General features: G+C 39.8%; 1 pseudogene; it reads left to right on the forward strand.

Annotated features, from left to right (window-relative positions):
- LOC148015161 (uncharacterized) overlaps nucleotides 1–6,500 on the forward strand; it is a 77,947-nt pseudogene extending 71,447 nt beyond the window's left edge.
- The last annotated feature ends 15,759 nt before the right edge of the window (nucleotides 6,501–22,259 follow it).

The following is a 22,259-nucleotide window of genomic DNA, read 5'->3' on the forward strand; positions in this document are numbered from 1 at the left end:
GAATTTTTAGTCTTTGGAGGACTTCAAATCAGCCACCCATGACTCAAGTGTTTGTGTCACTGAGATGGAGAAGCAAAGACTTGAAAGGAAATGGTATGATCTTAGGCAAAGGGGTTCTATCGTGAGGGAGTATTCCAACCAATTCTTAAATTTTTCCATGTATATGGAAGGCTTTTCCGATTCAGTCAAACTGAAAAAATATATTTTTAGTCTTGATCCAAACCTTTCAGCTGAACTTGAGACATCCAAGCCTACAAATGTCCATGCAACCATTCAATATGCTGAAAGGTACATCCAAAAATATAGAAGAGATTTTATTTCATTTTAGCCCAAAACAGGAATGAGTTATCAATCAAATCAGCCTATGAGATTTGGACAATATTTTAGCCAACAAAGAGAGGAATTTAGAGCTAAAAACAAGTTTCAAAATAATTTCATCAAGGTTCCAGCTTACCGATATAATGCTAATCCAAAAGGAGAATTCAAGAGGGCTGAAGGTGCAACTGAGCAATATCCCAATAACAACAGTAATAGGGCACTTCCCAATGACAAATCCAAGGGTCTACGCTATAAATGTGGGGAGAAATGGTCTCATGGGCACAAGCAGAATTGCAAAGGATATATGGCAAAGTCTAATATGTTGAATATTGAAGACTCTGATCAAGAGGAGACACAAGAAGGAAATCTTTTGCAAGTAGAGGCAGTTTCTACTTGTGATGAGATGCATGAACATGATGATCAGGACACACAAGAGGAATTAGAGCCACTTAATAGTTTTCCTTATGATCCAGATGGTCCATTTGATCCTGGTGGATCAAAGATTGATGATCCTTCTATGGTTTCCTATCAACCCATGTTATGTTATATATCTCACGATACATCGATGGGTTGTAAATGTGAAAATTCGTCTCAAGGGTACTATACATTCAAAGGTTGCTCATATTCTCATTGATACAGGCATCACACATAGTTTTGTCGATGCCAAATCATTGTACGAGCCGAAACTACTGCCTCAAGAAATAGATTCCCCATTGAAGGTACAAGTGGGTAATGGTGCTCTCAAGAGTTGAGTAAAGAGATATGTCGGCAGACTCCTATTGAATTATCACAGTCTTGCACTATTATGATGGACTTGATTGTCCTAGATATGGGTCCTATTGACATCATCATTGGCTGTGATTGGCTTAAACAGTTTGGAAAATTTTCTTTGGATCTAAATCAAATGTTCATGGAGTTTACTTGGAATGAGCAGCAAGTAAAACTTAATGGCATAGAGAGAAAGAAAGTGAAAATAATCATAAAGAAGAAGACAAAGAAGGAAATTAATGCTATGTCTTACATTTTCACACTTCTTCTAGATGAAAATCAACAATCTACTTCACCTAAGGAGCAAGATCCATGTCTATGTAAACTTTTGGAAAGAGTTTTAGAACATATTCCAACCACCTACATCATTTCCTCCTCAACAAGAAGTGGATCATCCTATTGATTTAATGCCTAACACTAAATCCATCAATAAACCTCCTTATAGGTTATCCAAGTATGAGAGAGAAGAAGTAGAGAAATATTAGAGTTCAGAAGGAAAAAAGAGATAGAGACAAAGACTCAGGCCCAAGGGTAGCAAACAGCTCCCTTCAGTTCATTCTCCATTATCCACACCCAGTCACTCACCAGTCAACTGTATGTACTACACACACTCAAAGATAAACTGACCTAAATCTAATCATGGTTAAGTTAGTGTGACTTAACCTTATTCACTAAGGTAAGCAACTGACAGAAGACAAATGAGCTTGAGTCTCAACACTCCCCCTCAAGCTCAAGTAGGATACTTGACTCCAAGTAACTCTCTGAAATACACAAACTTATCTTTACCCAATGACTTGGTAAAGATATCTGCAACTTGGTCTTCTATCCTCACATGGACCAAATCAATGTCACCTGCAATCACTTTTTCCCTGATGAAGTGATAGTGTACCTCAATGTGCTTAGTCCTAGCATGATAGATAGGATTACTGGCTAGGAGCACACTACTCATGTTGTCACAATAGAGTGTGACAGGCCTGACTTCCTGCATGCCTAAATCATCAAGAAGCTTCATGAGCCATGCTGCCTCACATGCAGCTAGTGTAGCACCTCTATACTCTGCCTCAGTACTAGAGAGTGCAACTGTAGGTTGCTTCTTACTGTTCCAGCTGATCATACTACTACCAAGGGAAAATGGATACCCACTAGTAGATCTCCTGTCATAGGTACTTCCTGCCCAGTCAGCATCTGTATATCCTGTAAGCTCCAAAGGCTTACCATGCTCATAGAATAGACCATAATCTGATGTAGCCTTTACATATCTCAAGATCCTCCTCACTGCAACCAAGTGTGGCTTCATAGGCTTCTGCATGAACTGACTAATCAGTCCAACTGAATAGCTAAGATCCGGTCTAGTAATGGTAAGGTAAATCAGGCTACCCACTATTTGTCTATACATAGTGACATTCTCAATCTCATGTCCAACATTTGCAAGTAGCTTAACATTTTGTTCCAATGGAGTGCTCAATGCTTTGCAATCCAACATACCATACTTGGTTAACATATCCTGTGCATACTGCTTCTGCAACAACCAAGTACCATGAGATGTAGAGATAACCTCAATCCCAAGGAAATACTTCAGATCTCCCAAATCTTTGACCTGAAATTCAGCATGTAACATTTCCTTGATCTCTCCAATTCCTGTGACATCATCACCTGTAATGATTAAGTCATCCACATAGATGACTAATACTACATAACCAGCTCTTGTCTTCTTTGTGAATAGGCTATGATCAGCCTTGCCCATAGTAAAACCAAGTTTTTGTAAGCATGCACTTATCTTAGCATTCCAAGCTCTAGGTGCTTGCTTCAGCCCATATAATGCTTTCTTCAATCTACACACATATGTAGGAAAATCTGGATGTGTATAGCCCTCGGGTTGATCCATGTATACTTCCTCAACCAAATCACCATTGAGAAAAGCATTCTTCACATCCATCTGATACATACTCCATCATTTAGATGCTGCCAACGCAATCACTGTCCTCACGGTTGCCATTTTAGCAACAGGACTGAATGTTTCCTCATAATCAAGACCATATTGTTGTGCATACCCTTTTGCCACAAGTCTTGCCTTGTACCTTTCCAATGTGCCATCTGATTTGCATTTCACTTTGTATACCCATTTGCAACCAATAGCCATTTTTCCTTCAGGCAATTCAACCAAATCCCAAGTGTCATTTTCAGCCAATGTTGAATATTCCTCATCCATTGCCTTACACCAATGATCATCCAAAATAGCTTCAGAAAACTTTGTGGGTTCCTTGAAGCTAGTGACTTTTGCCATATATGCATAGTGTCTTACTGTGTAACCACTGTATGTAAGCCTATCCATAGGCTTCTTGACTCTTTCTGATCTCCTCAACTGAGGTGCAGTATGAGACTCTCCTCTCTCATGAGGTGGTATATATCTATGTCTCACACCAGGAGTCACAACCGATGGAATACCAAACTCACTATCCAAGCTGTCAGTACCAGGTGAATCATAACCACAAGTGAGTGGCCCTGTAACATCATCAAGTTTTCCTTTGCCTTTGTCCACATCTCTCCCCCTCACTGACATACCCGTGTCAGTGGACAAAGATGCTGAAGTCCTCAATCTGCCTGTCCAAGGACTAACTGATATAGTAGCATCTTTAGAAGGCCCAGAAATTTCTGCACTTTCATTAGTACCTGCATGTATATAAGGCTCGTGATAGCCATCCTCATCATTCATCACAGTGATCTTCTTCTCATGCCATGATTTCATCTCATCAAATACCACATCTCTTGAGACCAATGTCTCATGAGTGGAAGGATTGTAGCATTTGTACGCTTTCCTATCTTGTGCATACCCAATAAAGATGGCCTTTTCTGCCTTTGGATCGAGCTTTTTCCTCTTTTCATCTGGAACATGTACATATGCCAAGCATCCAAAAACCTTAAGATGGCTGATGTCTGGCTTTATCCCATAAAGCCTCTCATAAGGAGTCACCTCATGTATACCTGCTGTTGGTGTACGATTCATGACATACACTGCAGTCATTACAGCCTCTGCCCAATATGCATTTGGTAGGCTTTTCTCATTCAACATGGCTCTAGCCGATTCCATGATCACCCTGTTTTTCCTTTCGGCTACACCATTTTGTTGTGGTGTGTACCTGCATGTCAGTTGCCTTTTAATTCCATGAGCTACCAAGAAGTGATCAAAGTCTTTAGAAACATATTCGCCACCACTATCAGATCTCAAGCATGAGATATAACAAGCCAATTCTTTCTCCACATGTCTCTTAAAATCCTGAAAAACATCCATGACATCACTCTTGTGCTTTAGCACATACAACCATGTGTACCTACTATAGTCATCTATGAATGACACATAGTATTGTGATCCCCCAAGAGATACATTCTGTGAGGGTCCCCATACATCAGAATGTACAAGCTGTAATGGTCTAGTAGTAGTGCTTACATGCTTCATAAATGGAAGCCTTGATTGCTTTCCAAATTGACAAGACTGACATACATGTCCCAATTCCTCATGCTTGAACTTAGGAAGTCCAAGTACAACTTGTTTATGCTGCATATTTTTCAACTTTTGAACATTTACATGTCCAATCCTTTTATGCCATATCTCAATGTCCCTTATTGCAGCATTTTTATGTGAGTACATAGCAGCATTCAATGCTGGAATTTTCGTATCCAATGTAAACATCCTACCATTTCTTTTGCCTTTAGCAATGAGTTTGCATCCTTGACCATACTCTTCAATGTAGCATCCATCTCTATTGAATCTAACTTGTAGATTTTGTTCAGCCATTTGTCCCACAGAAAGCAAATTTTTGGTTATGGAGGGTACATGCAATACATCATAAAGACTCTTTTTCCTGTCACCATGCATCATCAAGGGAACAGTACCTGTATGCATAATGTCATGTTGCGTATCATCCCCTGTGCAAACATATCCATGAGCACCTTCTACCAATGTGTCAAACCACTCTCCATGAGGAGTCATGTGGTTAGACGCCCCTGAGTCTATATACCATACATCATCTGCTTTGTCGTGTACAGGCAACCCTTTCTTCACATGTTGCATTGCAAACAGCCTGTCATCCTCCTGCATACCACTAGAAGAAGCATAATTACCATGTTGCTTTCCTCTTGCTCTCTGATCATTTTGCTTTTTGTAGCAATCCTTAGCTACATGCCCATATTTGCCACAATAATGGCAATCCTTATTTGCATTTGATTGCTGTCCATAACTCATTTGAGGCTGCTGCCAAGTGCCTCTTCCTCTAGGTGAATAACCTCCTCTTCCACGAGTATTTGAGGCACCTCTATTTGCTTGAGGCTGCCTATTTTGCCATCCAGTAGCTTGCTGTCCACCACGGGCTGCATATGCATTTCCAGCACCTCTTCCTCGAAAAATTGATCTTCCTCTTCCACCTCTACCCCTTTGATTTGAGTAGAAGACATTGTCCCTACTGTTTTTAGACCCACTGGAACTTGTATTAAGTCCAAGTTTCACTTCTTCATGCAAAAGAAGTGCTATAAGTTCATCAAAGTCAGGCTGCTCCTGACGCACTGAAATGGAAGTATCAAACTGCTTGTATTCCTGTCCAAGTCCATGGAGGGTAGTTGCTACCAAATCATCATCCTCAACTTCAACTCCAATTGATCCTAGTTGTTCTGCAATGGATCTGATCTCACTGACATAGTCCTCAATAGACCTTCCATTCCTGGATATGTGGCTGAACTTTTGCTTCAGTTGTGTCTTTCTTGCATGAGTAACATGCCCATAATTCTTCATCAATAAGTCCCAAGCAGCTTTTGGGGAAGTACAATTTGCAATTTGCATAGCCTTTGTGTCTGACACACATAGTGACAACCAATGCAAGACCTTGCTGGCCTTTTCCAACCAAGTCCTGTGTGCCTTCAACTGATCCTGTGTTGGAGGTCTATCTTCCGGTAGCTTGGGCTTATCTTCAAGACCTGTGACTAGGTCCCAATAGCCTCTTCCAATTAAAAAATTAGACATCCTGAATTTCCATAGAACGAAATTGTTATAGTCCAGCTTCTCACCAACTATCTGAGCGATAGTATCCTTCTCTCCTGTGTTTGCCATTTTAAAGCCTTAAGCTTTGTAAAACCAGTCAATTTTCCAAAATGCCACAGGCAATATACTTCAATAACTTGTAGTGCAACCAGTTTTTAATGTAAAAATGCATGTGCTTCTGTTTCCATTCAACTGCAGTTACAATGCATCAACAACTTTGCATAAGAGAACATCAAGTACAGATATTAAAGTTTCACTTGATACATTCACTGTTGCTGCAGAATTTGTCTCCAACCAGGCTCTTACATGCATCAACAATGGGTCTGTAGCCACTGCACCTGCAGATATTACCCACTGTGGCAGATTTGCAAGTATCCGTATTTGAAGTGCCAGACTGAGCACTGTTCAGCCAAGCATACATGACATGTATATTTCAAGTGTGCACTGAGAACCATGAGAAAAAAAAACTGCAATTCTTTCTTGCTCTGCATTTCTCTATTGTGCCCTAGCACCTGTTTACAAGTGCTTTTGAATAACCCGTGAACTTGTCATATGTTTGTGTAGCAACAATGTGCTGCTTCTGCAATTCAGAGTGCTACCTCAAGTTACCTCTGTTTTAAGTTGTCAAGTCTTGCTCCTCTTGCTGTTTTTGTTATTTCAGAAGAGCTGAAAAATGTGGATCCCAGTCAATGGTAACATCAAAGGGGAAATAATAGCATCAACCTCTATTTTGGCAACACACATGTCTTCTATTCAGATAAATACCATATCTTCAATAGCAATCTTTGTGATTTCTTTGATCTCGAGAGGCTATTGTGGTATATGTATTGTTAAATACTTCTGAAGCCTTGATCTAAGCTTCAGCCCTGGTGCAGAGCAAACCAGTTATAAGCTCCAAGTTAAAGAGCTTCAAAACCCTTTCCTGACAGATGGGGCAATTGGGTGACTGTAAATTTTTTACCACGCTACTGCTGCCGTTAGATGCTGAGAATGAGCGAGGACCCACTCCAGAGCCTCTCTGCCAAGTCATGCTTAGAGTTGGAGATTTGGATAGATCCATTAATTTCTATGCAAAAGCCTTTTGTATGCAACTGCTTCGGACTCGTGACAACCCAGAACAGAAGTACACAGTAGGCGCAGCAGCTCATTGTCCTTTTTTTTTCATCAGCAATTATATTCACCAGCAGGAAAGTTCGTGAGCAGCCATGCAAACGCCCTACAGTCAAGACTTTCTACTGTCCCTGTAGTACCCGGAAGACTACTGGTGGGCGGAACTGGAGAGCAACGCGTCCATAACCGCTGAGACCGTGCTCCTGTACAAGATCCTGGACGTGCAGGACAACCAATACCCCAAGGAAAAGATGGAGAGGCATCTGAGGATAAAACAACTGTATTGGAGTTGACGTACAATTATGGTGTTACTAATTATTCCAAAGGCAATGCTTATGCCCGGATTGCATCACATGAAGTCAGCACCAGAACTGAGAGACCATCTCGAGATCCTGCCCCCGGACTGCTTCCCAATACTCGATAACGCACCAGCTGCCCTGTAGCGCTCTGCCACTCCAGCCCCTACTCGAAAAGCTTCTCCTGATCTCGAGTCCCAAGACCACGCTCCAACTCTAACTTTGCATTTTGTACTACCTCCAGGATACAGTCCCAATGGCGTCGATTCTAAGGTAGAATCGCTGGTATTAATCACATGCTTCCTCCCTGGTATTAATCGCATACTTTGCGGCAGCCATTAATCGCATGCATCCTCCTTGGATTAGCAGCTCCCGTTCCTCTGAAGTTTATGCTTGTACCTTTGGCAATTCAGAAGCTTGCCGAGTCCTGTTTTTGGTGAACCTTACAGGACTGTCATTCATCCACAGACTCCTCTTCTTCATTTAAGCACGTCTCACAGAGGATGGAGGCTCTGATACCATATTAGAGTTCAGAAGGAAAAAAGAGATAGAGACAAAGACTCAGGCCCAAGGGTAGCAAACAGCTCCCTTCAGTTCATTCTCCATTATCCACACCCAGTCACTCACCAGTCAACTGTATGTACTACACACACTCAAAGATAAACTGACCTAAATCTAATCATGGTTAAGTTAGTGTGACTTAACCTTATTCACTAAGGTAAGCAACTGACAGAAGACAAATGAGCTTGAGTTTCAACAAGAAACATGTTAAAGACTTGCTGGAAATGGGGTTTATTCAGCCTAGTCAGTCACCTTTTGCTTCTCCCATACTACTTGTCAAGAAGAAAGATGGGTCATTTAGGATGTGTATTGACTATATAGACTTAAACAAGAGCACCATAAAGAATAGGTACTCAATCCCCCGCATTGATGATTTGTTGGATGAAGTCAAGGATTTCATTAAGATTGACTTAAGGCTAGGGTATCACCAAATCAGGATGAAAGTAGGGGATGAGTACAAGATAGCTTTTAGGATAGAAAGAAGTCTCTACCACTTCCTAGTTATGTCACTTGGACTTTCAAATGCACCTGTGACTTTCCAGGTTCTTATGAACAAGATTTTGCAGCCATTCTTATATAAATCAGTTTTGGTCTTCTTTGATGATATTCTCATCTATAGCAAGAATAGAGAGGAAAATCTAAAGTATGTTAGAGAAGTCCTTACCTTGAGAAGACACAAGCTTTTTGCAAAGGAAAGCAAGTGTACTATGTTGATCAATTGAGGGTTTTGGCTTTTGGTTTTTGTGTTTCTTTTTAATCGGATTTGACATGGATGTGTGATTAATATTTTCTCTTTTTCTCATCCAACAATTTAGGTTAAAAGCTAAACACAAGGATCCAATAGATTTTTTTAAATTTTGAGAATTTTTTAAGCAATTTTTCGAAGTTTGAAAAGATTTTTTCAATAATTTACATGGTTAATAAGGGTTTATTATTCAATTAATTGGTTCCCAATTAATGTTGATGATTTCAATGTGAATGATCCAAAAATATAAATGAAAGTTAGCATGATTTTTGGGAAATTTATCTTGATTTTTGAATAATTTTTCAAGTATTTTTGGGTAAATTATCATGAAATTGAAGGTTTTTATTTTTGTTTATAATTTTCTATTGGTATTTACAACTGAAAAAAGTTAAAAACTTTTTAGAAAGTGTAAACTTGTTTTAGTTAAAATTCATATTTTTTGGAATTTGTATGGTTTTAATGGGTTTTTGTAAGTTTTAATGTGTTTTTTAGTGTTTTCAATTTTGAAAGATTAAAAATTTCAAAAAATGTACCTCGAAAATGGGTTGCGTGTCAATGATGTGTGAACAAGAGTGAGCGCGCCACCCCACAGAAAAAACCACATGCACGTCCTCACACGAGAATGACCACAAGCCCAAACATGTGCAACGACGTCCAAAACCCCGCATGGAAATAGAACTTTGGAAGGCAATACACACAAAGGAGATTTTGATCCAACGGGTAGAGATGGAACCAGCACGCAAGGAGGCTTGGTGCAGGCGGGCAATAATGGGAGGGCAAAGACTGTGGCCAAAATCGCGGGTAGAGGTGGTGGCGGCCACGTCGGGGGGGACTGCCACGGTACAAACGGTGTAGGAAGTAGCCATGGCACAAACGACGTAGGGAGCGACAAGGTCGAGGGGGGCGGCAATGCGGGTGGTGCTTGTGGACGAGGGTGGTGGCGCGGGGAGCCGGCTTGTGGCTGAGGGGGAAGAAAAGGGGAGGAAGGATGGAGGGGAAGAGGAGATGGAAGAGGAGGAGTGAGGGAAGAGGAAGATGGAGGAGACAGGGGACATAAGGTATCGGCGGGAAGGGTGGTTGGTGGGGTGTTTCTTTTGTTTTTTGGTTTTTTTTCGTTTTCATTTGTTGTCTTTTGGTTGTTGTTTTTCTTTTTGGGTTGCTTTTGTTTTTTTTTTTGTTTTTTTTGTGGCTTTTGTGTTTTTTTTTTTGAAGTATTGGGTGTGTTAAAAAAACATAAAGATTCCCCCCAGGTCCCGCGCATGTGTGCGGGCAGGGGGTTAAAAAAATTATGTGGCAGGGTTGACATAGTGAATGGGATGGACACACGGGGGAAGGACGACATCTCGAATGCAATGACGCATGAAAGAGTGAGAAAATGCGGGCGTTCATGCGAAAACACGCGAACATAAAAACATAAATTACAAAAAAAATTAATAACAATTAAACTAAGCATTGAATGGACAAATGACAAAAAGGAAAAATAGGTCGAAGGATGAGAGGAAGAGGGCAGAAAAATGAAATGGAAGGTTTGGTGGCAATTAAGGGTCTTCACATGGGAAAAAGGCAAAAATCAGGCTAGAAACACACACAGAAATTAATATCAATAAATCCATTGACCAGAACGAAGGGTAGACAAAAGGAAAAATAGTTCGGATGATGTGGTGGACTCGCCTATCACCTTAGAATGCATCCTATTTACACATTGATACCCTTCGATTTCTTCCCCTTCCTTGTCAATCTGGAGTCCTACAATAGCACCATGTTTACAGATTGCCCTCCTCTCTACCGTAAAAACACATCACACTCGCATCAAACAAAGAGGGTTTCCATAGGCTCGATCACACGCTCAAGATCTCTCTCAAATACATATGAAAGAGACAAGAGAAACTATGAACCTATCTTGCGAAGCTCCTCCCAAAAATAAAGTATCGAAGCTCTCTCTCAAAGAAATGTCAGAAATTCATACACAAAAGATCTCAGTCAATCAAAGAGGAGTAACTACCGCCCTCCCCCATAAATATAGAGTTGATACAAGCTTGATCAAGTTCTTTTTCAAAGGCATATAGAAAGTCATATCAAATATATGGGGTTTAGATACAAGCTTGAAGAAGTGCACTATCTAATGCCCTTCTCAATGAGAGAGGAGAAACTTTCTCCATCCCCTCAAGGAGAGGGGTGAAAACACCCTTGAGAAGCTCCTTCCCCATAAGGAGAGGAATTTTACCAAGATTGATAATGTGTAGAAGCTAGGACCCAAAGACATATCAAAGAGTCACATCAAATAGACAAGGTTTGGAAAATACCATGCTACACTTAGAGATAGAGGGAAACAACATTATAAAACTCCTCATTCAAGGGTTGATACAAGCTTGAGGATGTGCCCATGCTCTATCCCAAGGAGATCTCAAGATCAAATAAAAATGGAGAGGGTCTATATATTCTTGAGTACGTGCTCAAGCTCTCTCCCACTATCTTGCAAAGTTCCCCTCCCTTGTATCTTGCTTACATATCATAATCATATCAAACAAAGAAGGTTGACATGGGCTTAATCATAGGCTCAAGCTCTCCCTCAAATACATCCAAACTAGAAAGGAGAAACTAGGAACCTATCTTATGAAGCACCTCCCCCGAAAGGAAAGAGATAATTCATAATCGATATTATTTGTGCAACAAGGATTAGAAAAACTCTGTCTTACCAAACTCTCCCCCTCCCCAAAAGGAAGAGAGGTTTATCCAACTTGAGCATGTGCTCAAGCCCTATCCTAAAAGACACCTCAAAGTCATGTTAAAAAGAGATGGTTATATGGGCTTTATTGTGTGCTCAAGCTCTATCTCCTAAGATGTCTCAAAGACAAAGATAGGGTTTGACTCTTTTTCCTCCTTGAGGTAGAGCTTGGCTATGTGCTCAAGCCTATAGCACCACTTCTATCTATGGGCTCTTTTTAAGAAGGTAGAGCTTATCCATGTGCTTCTATATATAGGACCAAGCTTAATGTAAAAGACAAATTGAAGAAGCATGAGCACTTGGTCAAGCTTTTGACTACACATGAGCAAACCCAATATTATGTTTTTAAGATTCTAATTTTATGGTTTAAAGTATTTAATCTCAGAGTGATTGCATTTAAACTTTAATCAACACTAACTCTCCTGGTTATACTATTGAATACCCTAAAATTTTGAAATGTGAATTTACATCCTAAATATAAAGAGGTGTATCTCTAACAAACTATTTTTTGCATTTTTGAGCATTAGAGTTGTCACCTCCCTCTTCTACGAGTTTCAACTAGGATTTGAATTTCAACACAAGGGCTAGGAAACCATGCAAAAAAAAAAACCAAGTGCACACTATAAATTGAATATCTAAATTTTAACTATTGATTTTTTACTTTACTTTTTTTTTAAAGAGATCCATTAGATTGATTAATGTGCCTAAAATAATAACTGTAATGACTAGTTGATCACCTTGTGTATGTTGGATTTCATGTTTCAATAATAGTTCAAAAGTGTTGCTTACTAACTAGATATTGAAGGCTTAGTTATTTGAAAACCTGCATAAAATCACGCAAGATGCTAATTAGAGCTTAATCATCATGCTCAACTCTTAATAGAGAGAGAGAGAGAGAGGTCGATGCATTAACCAAAATGAAAATATAATGTGATTCCATGAGAGAGAGAGAGAGAGAATGTGTGTGTGTGTGCGTGCGTGTGTGTGTGCGTGTGCGTGTGTGTGTGCATGTGCATGCACATGTGTGTGTGTGTGTGTGTGTGTGTGTGTGTGTGTGTGTGTGTGTGTGTGTGTGTGTGTGTGTGTGTGTGTGTGTGTGTGTGTGTGTGTGTGTGTGTGTGTGTGTGTGTGTGTGTGTGTGTGTGTGTGTGTGTGTGTGTGTGTGTGTGTGTGTGTGTGTGTGTGTGTGTGTGTGTGTGTGTGTGTGTGTGTGTGTGTGTGTGTGTGTGTGTGTGTGTGTGTGTGTGTGTGTGATGGATAGAGAGGGTATACAAAGCAGACTAAGTGTGTTTTTGTTAGAGGAGAAGAGAGAAAGAGTTCATGGGACATATAGAGCTTATAAGAGAGAGAGACAGAGAGGTGTGTGTGTGTGTGTGTGTGTGTGTGTGTGTGTGTGTGTGTGTGTGTGTGTGTGTGTGTGTGTGTGTGTGTGTGTGTGTGTGTGTGTGTGTGTGTGTGTGTGTGTGTGTGTGTGTGTGTGTGTGTGTGTGTGTGTGTGTGTGTGTGTGTGTGTGTGTGTGTGTGTGTGTGTGTGTGTGTGTGTGTGTGTGTGTGTGTGTGTGTGTGTGTGTGTGTGTGTGTGTGTGTGTGTGTGTGTGTGTGTGTGTGTGTGTGTGTGTGTGTGTGTGATGGATAGAGAGGGTATACAAAGCAGACTAAGTGTGTTTTTGTTAGAGGAGAAGAGAGAAAGAGTTCATGGGACATATAGAGCTTATAAGAGAGAGAGACAGAGAGATAGAGAGAGAGAGGGGGGGGAGAGAGAGAGGGGGAGGAAGGGAGAGGGAGAGAATCCAAGGGAGAGGGGGAGATATATATATATATATATATATATATATATATATATCTCCCCCTCTCCCTTCCTCCCCCTTATAAGGGAGAGAGACAGAGAGATAGGGAGAGAGAGAGGGGGGAGAAAGAGGGAGAGAATCCAAGGGAGAGGGGGAGATGTGTGTGTGTGTGTGTGTGTGTGTGTGTGTGTGTGTGTGTGTGTGTGTGTGTGTGTGTGTGTGTGTGTGTGTGTGTGTGTGTGTGTGTGTGTGTGTGTGTGTGTGTGTGTGTGTGTGTGTGTGTGTGTGTGTGTGTGTGTGTGTGTGTGTGTGTGTGTGTGTGTGTGTGTGTGTGTGTGTGTGTGTGTGTGTGTGTGTGTGTGTGTGTGTGTGTGTGTGTGTGTGTGTGTGTGTGTGTGTGTGTGTGAAAAGAGATAGAGAGAAATACATATAGAGAGAAGATAGAGGATGTTTGGAGAAGATTGGTGAAGATTGAGAGGAGCTCAAAGCAAATTTTCTTGAGTACAAAGAAGACTAACAGGAGCTGTCTCTCTGTCGTGGGGTAGAGTAGAGAAGAAGAAGAGGAAGCAAAAGGACAAGACAAAAAGGTTTTTATTTTGAGAAAATATTTTGGCATCCAATGCCCTGGAAGTCATTTTTCATTTTTGAATAATGAAATGATATTGACATTAAATCTCCATAGATCTTCATCGTATCCCACAAATTATCATTTAATTACTCAATTAGATATCATTAAATAATTATGTCTAATCAAGTAATTAATATCGTATGGAGATTTAATTAAATAAAAAATGATCAAATGAATTTTATTACTCTAACAGTTTTCAAAATGATAATTTGATTAACAAAATTTGTTTCTTGATTAATTATATAATTAAAATTTAATGATAAATGAAATTCATTACTTGATTAATCTTTAAATGAAATGATTATTAATTCAACAGTTATTCAAAATGTTTTCATTTTGTTAAATTAATATCATTTTTTACATTTTCAAAACAATTATTCAAAATGATTTCATTTCATTAGATTAATATCGTTTCATTAGAATTTCAAAATGATTATTCAAAGTGAGTGTTAGATGAATATCGTTTCATTGTATTTTCAAAATTATTATTAATTATATTAATTTAATAATATTATTCAATTATTATTATCATTATTTAAACTATCATTATTTAGATTATTATCATTCCATTTCGTTAGATTATCATTGAATTAATAAAATTGTTGATAATAATTTAAGTAAACAAGTAATGATGATGTAATGATTGATAACAATTTAAATAAACTCTAGTCTTGGTCTATTTGACATTCTCTCCTAGATTACTATCATATTGATTAATCAATCATGGTATACTCCTCAAAAGTATGTCAAGCACGAAGCACCCTTTCCCATGGCCTTGAGATTGCTCATCACTTCTTGTAGTACTATTTCACTTCTTTATGATGGTGTTGAGAATCTTTAGATGATAACCCTTGGTGTCAAGACCAAACATGGGCACTAGCTCTAGGCCTCTAGTCGGGCCTCCTAAACTCACCTAAACAACCCCATAGCCTCGCAGCCAGGAGCGTATAGACACTATGAAGAACTGATTTATCTAAAGAATGTGTTTGTAGATACTATTTCTGAAGCATAGTCCTACATATCACCCTTCCCGACTCCAAGCAATTGGAGTACCCAAACATAATGGTGTCTAGCACCTTGTAGCAACACAAACAAAGGGAGCACCCAAGCATAATGGTGTCTAGCACCTAGTAGCATAAATAATTGGAGTACCCAAACATAACAGTGTCTAGCATCTTGTAGCACAAACAAAGGGAGCACCCCCCAATTTATTGTTGTGGCCCCACTACACCTCTCCTACACCCCAGGGATTGCCCCAAGATGCATCATTTCAACATAAATTACATATGCAACATCGTCCTCTCTTTTAATGAAACCTTCCAAGAGATAATTCAATCCTTACCACAATAGTCCCCCAAAGGAAATGATTATCTAAACCTAAAGCTTAGGGAACCTCACACTCAACGTGGGTCAATCACTCAAAAACAAGTGCTACGTATCCAAGTACATCTATCAGTGAAATATTGGCCACTTCTTCACCATATTTTCCAATCTATTGAGACCCACAATTCATCTTCTCCTTTGAACTAAAAGTTCTTAGTCCTTGTGTCTTAGCCATAATATTGATGTGAGGGAATGTCTTGTGGTTTCTCTTGGTGAATATGAGGATTCCTAAGATGAAGATCTTAAAAGTCATATAATGGTCGTATGTATCATTTAGCCAAAGAAATATAAAATTTTCTCTCATTTTCTTCACAATCTCTCTCTCCTTCCCTTCCTCTCTCTCTCTCTCCATGTATTTTCTCCCTTTATCCATTGGGAAGGTGAACTCCCCCCAAAACATATTGAGTATAGTTTGAATGTGCTACCAACAAGCATGCTTGATGGATCCAAATAGACACATCCATTAATTCATGACTTTAAAATGCTTTGTCCACTTTTTTCATATGATGCCTAATAGGACCAATGGGTATTGATAGTGGTGTAGTAATAATGGAAAAGCAAAGTGCACTCATACCTCCCGCTATCTCTTGCTCTTGAAGCATAGCTCATGCTTCCTTAACCCAATTCTTGACTTTGTCAATCACTCATAATTGATGCTATAGGTTGGAATACCCATTTTGGTCAAGTTTGTATTTTTGCTATAGGTGTAATAGTTACACTTTTTATCATAGAGGTGATTGCATATTCATGGAGCATTATGATTTTTTCACTTTTCAAGGTAACTTTGATATCCACACACTTCTTTCTTTTCTTTGAGCACTTTGGTTTTATCATGGATTCATTAGCAGTAGAAGATCCAAGTATGCTGACTCTTTTCTTACTCTAAGCCTTGATAATAACATTCATGGGGATCAAGATGGTGTCTTTGCTATTGATCATCTTAACTCCAAAGAAACTTAGTGGTACTAAATAAACAATTGTCTTACTTCTCCTCACTTTTCACTTACTTGGGAAATCTTTGTACATATTTATGATGCCACACTTGATAAATCTTTGATTGGCTATTTTTTCCTTGAGAGATCCCTATTTCTATGGATGCTTTGTCAACACATGCCTAGGCTGACTCCTTGTGGATTTGGATCATGCCTCTCCCTCTACCATGTTCTAATGTCATCATTAGAATTGGGTGGTAGTCCATGAGACTACATTGACCTCTTTGTTGTATGTGACTTAAGCTTAGGTTTGTGTAATCCTCATCTAGTGGTCCTTCTATAAAGTACATGGAGAGTGAGTTATGATTGGACTTGGGGGTCTTGGTATCATGGGAAGATTAAGTTTTTTCTCTTGGAGTAGCTAGTATTTGGTCAAGTAGGACAATCAAGGATAATTGTTGAGATCTTTGATAGAAGGGGCTTCTAGTTTGCTACTAAGATACGACATCAAGGTATGGAGAAAGATAGGTAGCCTTTATGGGTATAATGTCCCATTACACAACTCATGTACATAAAACAATGTGAGTTTCAACCAAGTAAATTAAAGTGTAACAGATGTTGACTAAGTGTTTCTCATGATGAAATGTACATTCTTGACTCATTTGTAGATTTACATACTATAGGCTTGGACATAATTAGTAAAACTTAATGCGTATGATTAAAATACAAAACATATGCACATGAAAACAAACAAGGAGGTTAATGAGGGCTTGGGTATGTTGCAATATTGTGGGGTTGACTAAAAATCTAGAGTGTTTGACTAAAGTTTTATAGTAGTATGGTTAAAACTATCTGTGGCTTTATGATTGAGCCTATGACTAGCTAGAGGCTTGAGCACATGCATACTTATGTAATCCTACCTACAAGTGGTTGTGATAAATGTACCCATGAGTGGGGCACATGTGCAAACAAGCAAGAAAGTAAGTTAATGAGGGCTTGGGTATGTAGCAATATTGTGGGGTTGAGTGAAAATCCAAAGTGTTTGACTAAGGTTTTATACTGGGGTTAAAACTATGTGTGGCTCTATGATTGGCCTATGACTAGCTAGAGGCTCGAGTGCATGGATACTTACTTAATCCTACCGATGAGTGGCTCTCATAAATGTACCCATGAGTGGGACACACTAATAGGCTATTGTTACCCTAAAATTGTGTAACAATAGCCTATTAATACAAGTGAAACATGCTTAAGAGTTATCCTATGGCCTAAGCCCTAAAACCCGAACCCCACTCCCCTAAACAAAAGATATTGAGCCTTACACTCTAAATATATAGGGACTCTAAAACCCTTTAAAAACCTAAAAACCCTAAACCTTAAGACTTTGAACCTTAAGTGCTAAATCCTAAATCCTATATCCCTATACCCTTGATTATAAACCCCAAACACGTATCATCTATGCTAAGCTTGAGTACATCGAAGTGCTCGGGTGATGCTTGCATGGTACACACTCGAACTCTTCCTACTAGACACATGTATCATCTATGCTAAGCCTGAGTACATCGAAGTGCTCGGGTGATCCTTGCATGGCACACACTCAAACTCTTCTTATTAGACACATGAGATCCAATGGTTGGACTTTTGTCTTTGAGGTGGCTGGATGGGTTGTCAATCCGTGCATATGTTGGTCAATGTTAGAATATCAAGCTCCCATTACTCTCCTGTCAGTATGTATGACCAACATTAGCTGTGTCCAGCTTTATCAACACAAGTGTGGGACATTAAATAAGTCAGTGGTCTTAGAACCAGTGTGAATGGTCCTACAGACCTTAGTACTATTGTATACACTTATGTTATGTTAGTAGTCTATGAAATAATGGAAGATGATGAACGACCTGAAGGTCAGGTTGCTGCTCCATTACATTGTCTCTCTCCCTCTCTCTTCCAATATGGTATCAGAGCCATCATGGATGGGCTCTTGAAGGCATGAAGCTGTGAGAAAGACCTGCAATCTGAAGACTCAGGGCAGTGGTTGAAGAGAAGCAGGCTGATAGTGTGCAAGCTGTCATTGTATCTGTGAAGGTATGCATTTTGTCATTTTGGGTTGTCATTATACAAGAGGGTTGTCCTGGCTTGTTTGAAGCATTGTAGAGGCTTCATTGAGCACTCAAGAGCAAGCATCAACTATCCTTGTGGAGTATACCTACTATTGAAACCCCCAGGGCTACTGGCGTGTTTGCGCCTGATCTTGAATGGTCCTTTTCTGCTGCTGCTAATGAAGATATCAATCACTCCCTAGTTGATCTCCAGCTTGAAAATGCTTCTTGGAAGAACCTTTGATGCCTTGATAAGCCATTGCTTGGTATGGAGCTGATGTATGAGCTGGAACAATGAGATTCAGATCTGAAATACAGTCCAGGTCTATTACAAACAGGGAATACACAGCATATATGTATCTCTAACATGAGATTTGAGCATAGATATGCTTATGCAGACATATGTATTGGTTGGTATGCTTATGAGCTGAACTCTTGGTGGCAAAAATATTCAAATCTAGAATTTTTTAATGGCTAGAAACTGTCATTGAACAGGGCAGCATACACTAGAGTCCTCCTGAATATTTGAAGCCATTTGATGAGCATTTTGAGCTCTACTGAAGTGAGGGTTCATTCACGAAGCATATGTACTGAGTTTGATGCATTTGGGTTGCATTTTACTGATAAAATATTCAGATCTGAAATTTTATGATAGGCTGAAAACTGTCATAAAACTGTCATCATCATATAATCATTGCCTTGAAGAAATACATGGCTTTTGTTACCTACAGGGAATTGTATGGTACGGGATATGATTGTTGAATGCTATGAGCATTGAGATGAGCATTGAAGGCTCTTAAAAACTCAAATCTGAATCTAGAAACAAATGTATTCATAGGGTATTGGCTGGTCATAACCAGTGAATGCATTATATGACATTGCCTCTTACATATAGAGTGTCTGCGAATGCTTGTTTGGTCATGTATTAACCTGTACACACAATGGCATATGTATGAAGTGGCTTGAGGATCTCTTGGGCTGAAGTACATCATGGTTTGACAGTTTATTGGCTGTATACAATCTGTGAGTAGATTTATGTCACTTGTACTTGCTGGATATGCATTGTTTTGTGCCCGTATGACTATGTCTAGTTTCCTACATATACTCGCAAATGTCTGGGAAAGTTTGGAGCATGCATGACATGATTTAAAGTGGTCTTTTGACAATAAAATCATTGCTGGTTACTGCAAAATTGTAGGTTTCAGACTGTGTATTCTCTTCACTGCAGTAAGCTTGCATGACACAGAGTTACAGTACCTGCAAAGTGTATGTACTGACTGATGTACCTACGGGTTATACCACATGTTTGTGGATGTTTTTGAGGTTGTAAAGGGCTGAAATACCCTAGTTTTTTGTAGAGAATAGTTGCACAAAACTGTCATAAACAGTCAAGGACTGAAGTTGGTCAGAGTGACTTGTTGGCCCAGGCAGTGACTAGATATTGTCTGGTACAATATGGCTAATGCAGAAAGGACTAACAACATAACCCAGATAGTGGGGGAAAAGCTTGACAATAACAATTATTCCATATGGAAGTTCCGCATGGAGAACTTCTTAATAGGGAAAGGCTACTAGGAGTTGGTGACTGGAGCAAAAGCTGAACCTAAGCTCCCAGAGCGACCTATGGCTGATCAGAGACAACTACACCGAGCTTGGACAGAAAGAGCTCGTAGGGTGTTGCACTGGCTATCTCTATGTATATCAGATGCCATGGTAATGCAGATAATGAACTATAGCTCTCCTAAGAATGCATGGGACATTTTGGTCAAGTACTATGGCACAACCACAAGTGCCAGAAAGATACAATGGAAACAGAAGTTCAACAACATGGAGAGAAAGTTCAGATCTATACAGGATTATGTCACAGAGGTTAAGACCATTGTAGATCAGCTAGCATCTGTTGGTTCACAGGTTGAAGATGAAGACATGGTTGCTGTGACTTTGAATGGCTTGGGGCCTACGTATAAGTCTTTTGACACTTCTGTGTCTGTGAGGGCTGAAATGCCTGATTTCAATGAGCCGGTTGCGTTGCTTATCCATGAGGAGGTTAAACTTGGCTCGGCTACAGGGTCAAGCAATTCTTAAAACAAGGATGTAGTTTTCTATTCCAATCAACGCGGCCGTGGCAGCCGTGGTAGAGGCTATGGATCTGGCAGAGGAGGCCAGCAGAATGCATCCTTTGGCAGTAACAACCAGTAGAAGAGGTGGTGGAAACTTTAGAGGCAGGGGGAGATCTAGCCCTAGAGGCAGAGGCTCCTGGCAACAGCAACGTCCATCTGACAATCCGAATAAGGATAAGGATTGTCATTACTGCGGGAAGTATGGGCATATTGCCAAGGACTGCTTAAAGAAGCAGGGCAATCAGAAAGGTAAACAGCATGGACACTTTACTACGTCTAGTCAGGCAGATGATACCTCAAGAGATAGATTATTTGCCATGCAATATATAAAAGATAGGGCTGCTGAAAAATCCACTGATGATGCAGTTTGGTATATTGATTCAGGGGCATCAAACCTCATTTACCCCTCATGGTGACTGGTTTATAGATATGGTGCCTGAAAGGCATGGCTATGTATGCACAGGGGATGACACACAGCATAGCATTAAGCATAAAGGCAAAGTTCCTTTGATAATTCATGATGGCAAGAAGAAGCACTTACATGATGTACTGCATGTCCCGTCAATTACTAAAAATCTATTGTCTATGGGCTAGATGACGGAGAAGAACTTGCATGTTAGATTCAATAAGCATGGCTGCTTTATTGAAGAGTTTGGAAATGGATGCAAGTTGATAGCTCACGGTCACAGGAATGGCAGAATGTTTACTCTTGATGCTACTTTGCCAAAGCTGAATTCAGTTATGTTTGCCTATGGTTTTGGCACTATCAGAGATTTGGAAATTTGGCACAAGAGAGTGGGGCTTGTAAATTTGCAAAGGCTACAAATTATGCAGAAAAAACATCTTGTTACAGGTTTACCCTAGTTCCAATACTCAGATATTGGTCATGTATACGATGCTTGCCAGTTTGGTAAGCAATCCAGGTTGCCATTTGTCAGGCATGTAAGGCAGAGTACACGTCCATTGCAGTTAGTGCACTCTGATGTTTGGGGGCCAACCCATAATGCATCTATGGGAGGCTCTAGATACTATGTGACATTCATTGATGACTTCAGTCGTTATACTAAGGTCTATATTCTGAAGATAAAGGATGAGGTATTTGTTGTTTTTCAACAGTTTAAAAAGCAGGTTGAAAAGGAATTTGACTGCTATATCTCTTGCTTGAGATCAGATAGCGGTGGGGAGTATGTGTCAAATGAGTTTGATAATTTTCTGGCTGAAAATGGCATACGCAGGCAGCTTACCTACAACTACACTCCTCAGCAGAATGGGGTAGCTGAAAGAAAGAATAGGGTCTTGATGGAAGCTACTCGTGCCATGATGAATGTGAAGAAGATGCTGCTCTATTATTGGGTTGAGGCTATTACGATAGCCATGTTTATCTTGAATCTGATTCCCACTGCAGGTATTCATGAGATGACACCGTTTGAGAAGCTGTATGGCTATAAGCCGGATGTAACTCACATGAAAGTCTTTGGTTGTCTTGCCTATGTGCACATTCCAGATGAGAAAAGGAAGAAGCTGGATCCAAAAGCGCATAAATGTGTTTTCATTGGATATTCACAGGAGAAGAAGGCATACAAATGCTATGATCCCTCTACCAGGGAGACTTTGGTAAGCAGGGATGTTATCTTTGATGAGATGGGTTCTTGATATGTATCACTGGTTGCAGTGCCATTGGATATGCCTTCTACTCATGTATCTCCAGTTGATTCGCAGCAGAGCACTGCTATGACAAGTCCTAGTGGTCAAATAGTATCCCCA

Source organism: Lygodium microphyllum, chromosome 24 (assembly GCF_053477565.2).
Source record: "Lygodium microphyllum isolate KBCC chromosome 24, Lygodium_microphyllum_v1.1.10, whole genome shotgun sequence".
In the NCBI taxonomy this organism is placed as follows: Eukaryota; Viridiplantae; Streptophyta; class Polypodiopsida; order Schizaeales; family Lygodiaceae; genus Lygodium; species Lygodium microphyllum.